Source organism: Pyxicephalus adspersus, chromosome 2, assembly GCF_032062135.1.
Source record: "Pyxicephalus adspersus chromosome 2, UCB_Pads_2.0, whole genome shotgun sequence".
NCBI classification, from domain to species: domain Eukaryota; kingdom Metazoa; phylum Chordata; class Amphibia; order Anura; family Pyxicephalidae; genus Pyxicephalus; species Pyxicephalus adspersus.
The window spans coordinates 77,209,767-77,220,482 of record NC_092859.1 but is presented as its reverse complement, the minus strand read 5'-3'; the positions used below and the strand labels follow the sequence as shown (position 1 = coordinate 77,220,482).

Below are 10,716 nucleotides of genomic sequence, written 5' to 3'. Positions count from 1 at the left end.
TCTGAACTTCTTCTTCCTATAATTAATCTAGTAACAGGGACTTGACAGACTGTCAACCTTCTAATACAAATAAACCCAATGTCTTTTTAAACCATTAGAATTTAACTAATCTCCTCTTCTTCAGGACTGAAAGGCCTCCGACATCAGTATTCCTAGACTGAAGAAATGCTAAGGTTCTGTTCTTTGCCCAGAGCATCAGAGATGAAAGGAGAGTACTGGCTGTTGGAGGAACGAGAGATAAGGTAGGTGAAAAGATTTTTAATGGTACACTAAGGTAGGGGAAATCTCTAGTAGAGGCACTTGTTTTAGTGACAGATGTCTTCAGAGTAGATTGTCCTAGTTTTCTTCTCTCTTCCTTGGGGTCTTTGGTAAGTTTGAGGGGGATCTTCCAACCAGCATTTATTTAAGACTATAAAAATATTATGGCATTAGACATGCTTTAAATAAACCAAATGTTTAATTGTATAAAGGTGCTGCATGATACACAATCTTCCTGTGCATCTCAGTCTACATTAATAAATTATGATTTAAAGGAACACTATAAACTATAATTGTGTCTGTTTGCTTTTGACTGTGATCACCTTTTAGACAATTTCATATTACACACTTTGTATAACAGATGGGCTCAAATTTGCCTTGAAATCATTTCAAGAAAGAAGGTAAAGCAGAACACTAATCACATTTAATGTAAATTTATTATGTTAGACCCAACTTTATTTCCACTGCTATGTTACTAATATGAAGTATAACTACAGTAAAATGTTAGTGTACTGCAGAACCACTTAGGGAGAAACATTAACATGGGATTCACAGGATATATTCAAAGCAGAATTTCCAAATCTCTATCATTCTTCACTACTGAAGCATTCCTGAAGTTCAGACTTTCATTAACATGTCATTAACATGAAAGTAAAATGTACTGCAAAGTTCATGGAGCCACTAAAAACATCCATTGCTTTTTTTGTATATTTCCACTACTTAAATGACAGCTTTCCCAACTAAACTATACCCTTAAAAAAAAATCCAAAAAATGTTTAGGGGCTTTGCATTCACTTACAAAGTTAGCAATCTAAATTTGTATGTTATTTTGATACATTTATCAACATTTAAAAATAATTTTGTGAACATTTCTAGCTCATCCTTCACCATTATTTATAAGTAACCCTTTCTGGGACGGGGTAAGAGGTCTGTACCCCTGCATTAATTCCCCAGAATTACCTGGTAGCCCACCTAATAAAGGAGACTTTCAAGTTATAATATGCCATTCTCCAGACCCAATGTATTTGTTATATGAATGAGATCCAGTCCCTCGAAAGCAAATGGGGGGGGGGGGAGAGCAAATGGGGGGAGTCCATGCTTTCTCAGCAGTGGGGCATATTTATCATATTTTTTCAATTTATCCTTTTGGCCTAGCCCCCAATAAACAAATTAATACTGTAGATATGAAAATATGACCCCATATATGTCTATTATGGATAAACAAAGAGATTTACATCTGAATGTAAAAAAAAATGCTACACTTATAGGATGTAGGCTTTTTATTTTGCTATGGGCTGGGTTAAAAGGAAAGCAATACCATTTTTAAAAGTACTGTTATACAGTACTTTTACTGTTTTAAAAGTACTGTTATATTACTGTTATTATTAAGTAGTACTATAACCTCCAAACAAAATAAATGTGTTGCAGAACCTAATTATAAGTGTATATGCAGGTACAGCTTTCTCCACTGCAAAGCCCCAATGAATATCTAAGCCTACCTATACCATTTTGTTAACTTTATAAAGTTTGTGCATCATATTGCATTTTAATTGTTAATTGTTTATACCAATGTTTCTCAACCAGGGTTCCTCCAGAGGTTGCTAGGGGTTTGTAGACGTGCTATATAATATAGGGGGCACCATATTAAGATTGGACAGAAAGGGAAACATTTATTGGGTACAAAGTAAATATGACTACTATAATATTTTTTTTCATTTTGAACTCTTTAAGCAATTGCTGAATAAAACTTCAGGATGGTCTTTTGCATGAGTTTTATATTACTTTTGTATCATATTTATGATGACAAATTTCTTCTTAGTATAATTATTCAATCCTGACTTCAGGATCTTATGAGCCAAGCAGATCTGAAACATATGTGCACCTTTGTTGCCAAGGAGATGTTTTTCAATATTTTTGTGAGACTTAATTTTAGTCTAAGTGGGCATCTTTTTCACATATTTCAATGTCAGCAGGGTTTTCTTTGGACCACTATCTGTAGCAAAACCAGAGCAGAGTAGAATGACCCAGTACATGAAAAGCAGTTGAATGGGTGGAATTATGTTTCATGACGTACGTCTTTTTATTTAAACTACTTAAGTCATATTAGGTATGAGTTCAAAAGATTGCACACAACTTGATTGATAGGTTGTTGATATGCTACTTCCACAAACAGGTTTTTAAATATTGTTCTTTACATATATTTATCACTGAAGGTATTAAAATAACAATACTGACAAAATGCCAACATCTTGCATGTATGTTGGTTAATTCTCAGATAAACTTAGTGGCAAATCCCATAGAAGTTTACAAAAGATTAAACGTCTTGGTAAATTGTGGCCCCTTTTAGAGCTAATAGACAAATTACTTTTAAAAGGCATAAGAAGCTAGTCACTGGGGAATATTTTCCAATGCCATAAGTCTACAGCAGGAAGAGGGTCTTCATGTGGATTTATAGAAATCATTGAAAATGCTTTTAAAGAATATTTTTACATTAAAGCTGTATGTGATGTTACAGAACAGTGCAATTTTCATTGTCATTCTCAGCTATTGCTTACACCAGTGGCACATATTTGGCTGTGGTATTGATTTTTTTATTTAACATTTAGCTTGGCTTACATGCAGTTGTAGTATCTCAATCCGATTTATTCCAGTTTGAGAAAAAGGATTTTTTTAAGGTAGCTTTTGCAGCGACACATGCTTTTCATCAACTAGTAATAGGCCAGCTTAGACTGGCAGATAGAAATTGGCCAGTTATTTATTGTGGCTGTCCCTGTTTTCACCAATCTAAAACTCACTGGCAGCAGCAGTTTATTTTTTTTTTTTATTTGGTTTTTAAAATTTAAAACAAACATTAACAGAAACATAACATAACAGAAACATAAACAAAAATAATAACACCTTAATAAGGGAAGAACAGTATTGAGGGAGGGGGGAGAGCATGATATAAACATTATCAACATTCACAATAATCTCGAGAATTAGGTTATAGAAAATCTTCAAACTTGAGTGTAAACAAATGAACTATAAGAAATCCAAAATTCTTTGCTCAGATAGCAATAGTGACACCCATCACTTGACATAATGATCCTTAATATATTTACTTCATCAGCTAGTTCATGAAGGCACATTCATTATAGACCAGGTGGAGTGCTGAAAAGGCATCAGAATGCGTTTCTGGCCTGCTTCAGAATATATGTAGAGGAGATAAGAGTACCACTTATACATATCTGTCATCATTCCTTTCCGCATCTAGTGACTCAATTTGTAATACAATACTGCAGCAGGAGCAGACTTGACCATCTCTAGTTTTGGCGGTAATGGGTCAATCCAACTCAAGAGTGCTCTCCTTGCTGCCAGGAGACATACCAAGACCTAGTCTCGTCAACCTCTCCCAGGCACCTCTTCCATCACGTCATTTCAACAACCAAATAGGCACAGGCTAGGAGTAGCCGGAACACAATGTTTTGTCACGTGGTATACATATCAGAGATTTCTGCGCCAGAATCCCTGAATCAATGGGCATACCCATAACCGATGAACCAAGGTGGCCCACAAGGCGCCACATTTTGGGCAAGCGTAAGCTAGGTTAGTCTGAGTAGATGTCTCCCCTGTATTTCTGAATACCCTATAGGCCCTGTGTAGCAGCTTGAATTGAGTCTTCCTCCATACTTTGTTGACCATTGCTTTGCAAACTGTTTGGTACCCCCGGATAGCGATGAAGGTGATGTCTTCTATATGCAATTCCTTCCCCCACGTAGCCACGTTGGTATTTGTTAGTGGTTTATGATAATAATCCTGTATTGATTTATAGTTTGCTGATATCCATGGGGAAGAACAGAGCAAAAGATTGTTGTATCGGTTATATCTCAACGCTCCCTGAACATCGGGTACTAACGACTTATTATAGTTGATTACTTGTAAATAGTGCAGAGGCTGTGGAAGCAACTTCCGTTGTGATAACTTCAATTGAAGCTTCCTATAGGTCAGCAGACGCCCTGATTCCTGATTACATAGGTCTCCCGCTGTGACCACATCATTATGTTTCCACTTTTTAAATATTAAGTGTGTGTCCCCCTGCGGGAACATATGATTCCCACAAATAGGAAGCTACTTAGATAGACAATATGACACCTTCATCCTCTTTCTCACCTCCTTCCATGCCAGAATAGTGTCCCTAAAAAGAGCGTTATATCCTAGATGAGTGGGAAGCCGAGAAATTGGACTATGCAGCAAAGCTCTCAAGGTTGTGTTACTGCTCTTTCCATCAGGTAGTTAGAGAAAAACGAGATGCCTTTGAGCCAGTCAATAATATGCCACATTAAACATGCTAAATTGTATGTCCATACATTAGGGAAATTAGCACCCCCTCTGACTTGGGAAAATACAGTTTTTGTAGAAAAATGCGGGGGCGCGCCTCCTGCCAAAAAAACTTTGAAAAAACGTTGTTAAGATGCAGTATGTCCTGTCTCCACAATATTAAAGGGATGTTTTGTAAGGGATATAAAAGTTTGGAGAAGGACACAGGAAAGAGCAGTATATCATCCGCAAAACACGCTATCATAATTTCGGAATTCTTAAACTTCAGCCCATGTAGCTCGCGGGAATTATCAAGGAACCTGACCAACGGTTCAATCGCTAAATTTAATATTAGTGGCGAGAGGGGGCAGCCCTGATGGGTGCCTCTCTCCAACCACACCGTCTTTGACACAAACCCTGGAGTGTGTATACTGGCATTCGGAGATTCATACATTGCCTGCAGTAACGCCAAATACTGTCCCCTGAATTCTATTCTATCCAGGACCGAAAAGAGCCAAGCAACATCCACACTATCGAAGGCCTTCTCTGTGTCTAAACTAATGAGTGCACAGTCTTCCTGCTGATGCTGCTTGGCATGATCCAAGGCCACCAGCACTTTACGTATATTGCTCACCGCAGAGCGTCCATTTACAAACCTCACCTGAGATGAGGAATTTAGACCTGGTAGGCAGTGTCAGTCTATTGGCCAATATCATGGACAAAATTTTCAAGTCCAGATTTATGAGCGATATGTGGCAGTATGACTCTGCGCATCTCAGGTTTGCCCCTCTTTGGGAGAACTTTAATGAAAGCTTCCCGCCCTGAGGTGAAATAGGAGCCCTGATCCCACAAAGAGGTAAATAGACTGTGTAAATCATGTCTTCACACATAATCCTATATTACTCGGCCGTATAGCCATCTGAGCCTGGTGACTTGCCATTGGCCAGCCCTTTCATTGTGGACAGTATCTTATGCTTCGAGACTGGAGAGTTGATATAATCTAGATAATCCTGTGTCAATACAGGCATAGTGACCTTGCAAAATATCGATGGGTCAGAAATGGTCTTCCCCTTTTTTTTTGCATATAAGCCTGTATAGAAATCTGCCAGTTGGGCATTAATTAGTGCACGGACAGTAACCATATCCCCAGTAGGGGTCAGGAGTGACAAAATCCCTCTATTAAGGTATGGTCCCCCTACCGGATTTGCTAACATCTTCCAAACATTATTACTAAATTTATGGAACCTCATGTTGGTGTGTCTATTTTTAAATTGTTCATATCGTTCCAACCCTTCATCAAGCTCTTTCTTGGCTGCCTTCCACATCTCTCTAGCGGTCTGGGATGGATACTCTGTAAGGTGCTGTTGTGCCATTCGTAAACCATGCAACGACAGACAACGTTGTCAGTCACTTGTTTTTTCTTTTTGGCTTCGTGTTGTATAATACAGCCACTCATGAATGATTTCCCATTTTCCCAGAACAATCCCGGATCATTTCTATGCCCACCATTTGTGGCTACAAAAGTATGCCATGCTGAATGCACTTATGCCTGGAAGGCATGATCTGTACACAAAAAGGTGGGAAATCGCAAAATGATAGCGTCTCCTTTGGGAATTGTGGTTGATATTGTAAACTGCACCGGGGCATGATCCGAGATTGCTATCGCTTCAATAGCAGTACTTTGCACAAAATGAAGTAAAGGGGTTGAACAAAATAAGTGCAGTTTATTTTTAATAGCTGAAATGTAGAGAAAGAAGTACAGGTAGACATTTTCCTACAATATTTAAGAGACTGCAAATGCTCACAAAAAGACATTAAGGCTAGTAGCCATAGTAAATAGCATAGCATAACTAGGCCCAAATGTACTAGAGACAAGAAGCATAGGATGGGGTTTTACCATAAAAAGTAAGATACTGCAGAAGATACAGTATTGTAAAATTGGACAACTGAAGGACCATATTAATTAGGGTTAATAGGCCTAACTAGGGTATGGCCTACTTTTATGTTATCTATTTAGTTACTGGGCTATGGTGATTGTGAGTGATACAATGTATAGTGGTTAAAATGCACACCATTCTTTCACTGTTTTTTCTTTAAAATATTTAATTATTTTACAAGAGCTTCAAGATGGTCAGTAACAAGTGAATGCAATGATTTGAACACCTCCATGAATTTGAATTACCTATAGTAATACAGATCATGTGGCAGAAAAAATAGCTCTTATGGCTGTTTTTTATTTATGTATTGAACTATCTGCCTGGAGTTCAGCTTTAAAAGAAATAAAGAGCCCAATAGGTGATAATAAACTTTTTCACAAATCAGCCCACTTTTTGGTGCCACTTAGGCTAGGTACACGTGCTAGATAAGTATTTATATGGGGCCAACATATTACGCAGCACTTTACATTAAATATGGGTTGCAAATGACAGACAGATACAGACAGTAACACAAGAGGAGGAGAGGACCCCGCCCAGAAGAGCTTACAATCTAGGAGGTGGGGGAAGTATCAACCAATAGCAGGGGAGATTTGGAGTGGTGGGAAGTAGTAAGGTTTTAGGAGACAGAAGTAGGTAAGTTTTAAAAGATGGGTTTTAAGTGTTTTTTTAAATGAGCAGAAAGTAGGAGCAAGCTTTATAGGATGAGGAAGACCATTCCAGAGAGTCAGGGCAGCTCTAGAAAAGTCTTGGAGCTGTGTGTGTGTATGAGTGAGGAAGTCAGTAGTAGGTCATTGGAGAAGCGAAGAGAGCAGAAACGAAGGTGACGCCAAGACAACGTACCTGAGCGGAGGGACAAATAACAGTGTTGTTAACAGTTAGGAATATGTCAGATGGAATTTAAGGGGGGGAAGATGATGAGTTCCGTTTTATCCAGGTTGTGTTTCCGAAACCTGTTAGACATCTATGACGAGATGGCTGACAGGCAGCATGAGCCCTTATCAAGGACTGAGGGAGTCAGCGGTGGACAGGTAGATTTGAATGTCATCAGCATACAGATGGTAATGTAAGCTAAATGAGGGTATGGGACTGACCCTTGGGCAACACCAACAAGAAGGAGAGTTGGAGAGGAGGAATTACCATTGAAAGAAACTTGAAAGGAGTGGTCAGACAAGTAGGAACCAAACCCAGAGAGATAAGTGTCACCCCAGTGAAGCAAATAATTTAGATTAGAAGGGGGCGATCAACAATGTCAAAAGCGGAGAAAAGATCAAAGAGAAGTAGGAGGGAAAAGTTGCCTTGAGACTTAGCTCTGAGGAGGTCATTGGCCACTTTAGTTGGGGCTGTTTCGGTGGAATGGGCAGCTCGAAAGCCAGACTGGAGAGGGTCAAGGAGAGAGTTGGTGCTCAGGTGAGTCTTTTATAGAACGGAGATAGGACGGTAGCTAGAAGCTAGGGAGGGGTCTAGTGAGAGTTTCTTCAGGATAGGGAGAATAATGGCGTGTTTGAAAGTGGAAGGGTCGATAACAGTAGAAACGGATAAGTACTAAAACATTTTTACCAAAATTAGGGATTTTGGATTTGTATCTATAAGGTATCAGGTACCTATAAGGCCTATACCTATAAAGTCACCTATAAGGCCTATACCTATAAGGTCAGCGAGAGCAGTAGCAGTGTGTGGCCTCTGGTCAGCTATCGCCAGGGAGACCACATCGGTAAGTGGAGAGCTGGGTGTAGTGAATCGTCAATGCAAAACGGAAGTGTGTAATGCAATTTGAGTACTGGTAGGCGGCAGCAGCAGAAACAGGCGATGTGTCCTGAGACGGAGCGTGGACCCCATTGGTAACTGGCATCTAGAGTTGGGTGTAGGTCATCATCAATGTCACCCAGAAGTGTACAATTTTAGTAAATGGAGTAATGGCAGGTAGCAGCAGTAGCAGCAGGAGAAGGCGGTGAGCCCTGAGACGGAGCGTGGACCGCATTGGTAACTGGCATCTAGAGCTGGATGTAGTGCATCATCAATGCCACCCCCAAAGTGTACAATTTTAGTGAATCCACTGACAGGTGGCAGCAGCAGAAGGAGGGGGTGGGCCCTGAGATGGAGCGGGGACCGTATTGGTAACTGGCATATAGAGCTGGGTGTAGTGCATTGTTTTAGTGAATGGAGTACTGACAGGCGGTAGCAGCAACAGCAGGAGGAGGCAGTGGGCCCCAGACGGAGCGGGGACCGCATTGGTAACTGGCATCTAGAGCTGGGTGTATTGCATCATCAATGCCACCGAGAAGTGTACAGTTTTGGTGAATGGAGTACTGACAGGTGGCAGCAGCAACAGCAGGAGGAGGAGGCAATGGGTCCTGAGAAGGAGCATGGACCTCATTGGTAACTGGCATCTAAAGCTGGGTGTGGTGCATCATCAATGCCACCCAGAGGAGTACAGTTTTGGTGAATGGAGTACTGACAGGTGGCAGCAGCAACAGCAGGACAAGGAAACAGTGGACCCTGAGAAGGAGCGGGGACCGCATTGGTAACTGACATCTACAGTTGGGTGTAATGCATCATCAATGCAACCCAGAAGCGTACAATTTTAGTGAATGGAGTACTGACAGGCAGCAGCAGCAACAGTAGGAGGAGGAAGCGGTGGGTACTGAGAAGGACTGGGGACCACATTGGAGGAGCAAGGAGCGCATTAGTAACTGGCATATAGAGCTGGGTGTAGTGCATATTCAATGGCACACAGAAGTGTACAAATTTATTGAATGGAGCACTGACAGGCTGCAGCAGCAGCAGGTGGAGGTGGTGGGCCCTGAGATGGAGCGGGGACGGTAGTGGTAACTGGCATATAGAGCTGGGTGTAGTGCATTGACAATGCCACCCACCCAGAAGTGTGTAATACAGTTTTAGTGAATAGAGTACTGACAGGCAGCAGCAGCAACAGTAGGAGGAGGAAGCGGTGGGTACTGAGAAGGACTGGGGACCACATTGGTAACTGGCATCTAGAGCTGGGTGTAGTGCATCATCAATGCCACCCAGAAATGTACAGTTTTGGTGAATGGAGTACTGACAGGCGGCAGCAACAGCAGGAGGATGAGACGGTGGGCCCTGAGACGGAGCAGGAACTGCATTGGTAACTGGCATCTAGAGCTGGGTGTAATGCATTGACAATGCCACCCACCCAGAAGTGTGTAATCCAATTTTAGTGAATGGAGTACTGACAGGCGGCAGCAGCAACAACAGTAGGAGGAAGCTGTGGGCCCTGAGACGGAGCATGGACCACACTGGTAACTGGCATCTATAGCTGGGTGTAGTGCATCATCAAAGCCACCCAGAAGTGTACAAATTTTGTAAATGGAGTACTGACAGGCGGCAACAGCAGGAGGACTATGCCACCCACCCAGAAGTGTGTAATGCAATTGTAGTGAATGGAGTACTGACAGGCGGCAGCAGCAACAACAGTTGGAGGAGGCAGTGGGCCCTGAGATGGAGCGGGGACCGCATTGGTAACTGACATTTAGAGCTGGGTATTGTGCAGTATCAATGCAACCCAGAAGTGTACAATTTTAGTGAATGGGGTACTGACAGGCGGCAACAGCAGAAGGAGGAGGAGGCGGTGGGCCCTAAGATGGAGCGGGGAACGCATTGGTAACTGGCATCCAGAGCTGGGTGTAATGCATTGACAATGCCACTCACCCAGATGTGTGTAATACAATCTTAGTGAATGGAGTACTGACAACAGGAGGAGGTCGGTGGGCCCTGTGACGGAGCATGGACCGTATTTTTAGGGACTATTGAGGGCTGCAAGAGCAATCAGATTGCAAAAGCAGTCACTGCCCCCTTCTTTTTCCCTCGTTTGTTCGGCGAGAACATGACCTCTTGGTGAATCACAAGGCTGTTCTAGCTTAAATGTTCAGTAAGCAAGAAACGCTTGATTCGCTGTGAGATCGAACTTACAAATCTCGCTTGCTCATCCTTAGTTATGATATCTGCATGACCAACATGGAAGAGAATCAAGGGTAGCATATTTTCATAAAAGGCCCTCCCTATTGATACCCCTGCCTCCATGGTTGTGGGTTTGTGTATAAAGCCGGCTTGTGTTTTAAATAATATGTGCAATAATTAGAAGTACTCAAAAGCAACCAAATGTTATAAGAATGTTGATTTGTCTCATTTTGTTTAAATTTTAATAATGTTAGGATGTTAAATTGTGTTATACCTTTGTATTCTTCTTTTT

At 41.4% G+C, this 10,716-nt stretch overlaps 1 long non-coding RNA gene across 6 annotated transcripts in view; it reads left to right on the top strand.

Moving 5' to 3' along the window:
- Nucleotides 1–10,716, top strand: part of LOC140323786 (uncharacterized) — a 42,205-nt gene that overhangs the window by 20,784 nt on the left and 10,705 nt on the right. For all 6 annotated transcript variants that reach the window (XR_011919441.1, XR_011919440.1, XR_011919439.1 and 3 more), the window contains exon 2: nt 125–242. This is a non-coding gene — a long non-coding RNA (uncharacterized lncRNA). The remainder of the gene's footprint in view (nt 1–124; nt 243–10,716) is intronic.